This window comes from Ursus arctos, unplaced genomic scaffold (assembly GCF_023065955.2).
Source record: "Ursus arctos isolate Adak ecotype North America unplaced genomic scaffold, UrsArc2.0 scaffold_1, whole genome shotgun sequence".
Lineage (NCBI taxonomy): Eukaryota > Metazoa > Chordata > Mammalia > Carnivora > Ursidae > Ursus > Ursus arctos.
The window spans coordinates 40,166,296-40,167,972 of NW_026622763.1; the positions used below are offsets into that span (position 1 = coordinate 40,166,296).

Below are 1,677 nucleotides of genomic sequence, written 5' to 3' on the forward strand. Positions count from 1 at the left end.
TCAATAGCCTGGGAGTACGAGTAGGAATAAGGTTGACTGTGAACAGAAAACATGTATCTATTGATACCAACAGAAGGCAAGTTACTTAGATGACGCTGGCAGGAGCCCTGGAAGCCAAGATTTCAGGGGACCAAGTTCTCATAATGATGGGAAAGCAGCACTCTTGTTGCTGGGGGTGCTCAGTCCGCCTCTGTCTCTGTTGGCCTCTGTTGGACTGGCGGCCTCCATGCGCTCTGTGTGGTGGTGGCGGGGAAGCCAGGGCCAAGAAGCTAGGCTCCCAGGGGCTCTGGCCTGCGCAGGCTGTGGAGGGTCGGGTGCAGCCCCCTGCTCTGCTTCCAGGGCCGGCGGGAGGCCACTCACTGTGCCGGGCAAGCAGCAGCCCTCCCAGCAACCCGAGGTGGGCTGCTGCGGGAAGTACTTCCCATTTGGCTTCAACATTGTCTTCTGGGCGCTGGGAGCCCTGTTTCTGGCCATTGGCTTCTGGGCGTGGGGCAAGAAGGGCGTTCTCTCCAGCAGCCCGGTGCTGACAGATCTGGGAGGCCTCCACCCCGTGCAGCTGTTCGTAGTGATCAGAAGTATCCTGGTGGTGCTGGGCTTTGCCTGCTACATTCGGGCCCTCCTGGAGATCACCTTCCTGCTCGAGTTTTTCTCAGCATTCATCTCCTCTTCTTCCTGGGGCTGGCAACAGGGATCTTGGCCTTGGTACTGAAGACTAGATTTGAGACCAGCTCAGTTTCTTCCTGAACTACAACATCAAGGCCATTGGGACAACATTGACCTCCAGAACTTCATTGACTTTGCTCAGGAATATCTGTCTTGCTGCAGAGCCTGAGGGCCTAATGACTGGAAACTCAATATTTATTTCAACTGCACTGCCTTGAACCCCAGCCAGGAGTGCTGCAGGATGCTCTTCTCCTGCTATGTCAGGGACCCTGTGGAAGGTGTCCTCAGCACCCAGTGTGGCCAGGACTCCGGGCTCAAACTGGAGCTGGAGCAGCGGGGCTCCAGCCACACCAAAGGCTGATGCGTGGGCCAGTTCGTGAAGTGGCTGAGGGACAACCTGATTGTTGTGGCTGGGGTCTTTGTGGCCATCGCCCTCCTCCAGATCTTTGATATTTGTTTGGCCCAGAGCCTTGTGAGGGACATCAAGGCAGTGAAGAGCAACTGGTGAGGCTGCCGCAGTGGCCATGGCCACCTGCCTGGCCTACCCAGGGACCACCCCTTCCAACTTCCCCTGCCTCGCTACTGTGCCGCTGTGCCCAAGATGGGCAGGGACCTCATGCCCATGATGGGCAAGTGTTTCTGCTTGGACCTGAGCTCCATGTGGAGCTTGAGTGTGGGCGAGCTGTGCACCCATGGAGACAGCGGTGTGCCTCTGCCTGGGGTGCCTGTCCTGGAGCTGTGTGCATGGAGGACGGGTGTGTCTATGTGAGTGTGCACAGGGAGCCATCATCTTAGCTGTTGTCGGGTGGCAGGCTCTCCAGGGGGCTAGGAATGGCACAATGAGGAGAGTGCAGGCCAGGTTGGGTGGGAGGGGTCTTTTTTAGCTCTATTTTGCCTACCCTAACCAATATAATAACTAAACAAATGTTACACTTTTAGAGGGGAATTTGATAGTACTTATCAAAATAGTAAAAGCAGAAATATTTTTGATATAGCAATTTCATTTATAAGAAT

General features: G+C 55.2%; 1 pseudogene; it reads left to right on the forward strand.

Annotated features, from left to right (window-relative positions):
• The first annotated feature begins 226 nt into the window (after positions 1-226).
• LOC113248374 (tetraspanin-17-like) lies at positions 227-1,310 on the forward strand (annotated as a pseudogene).
• Positions 1,311-1,677: the final 367 nt, after the last annotated feature.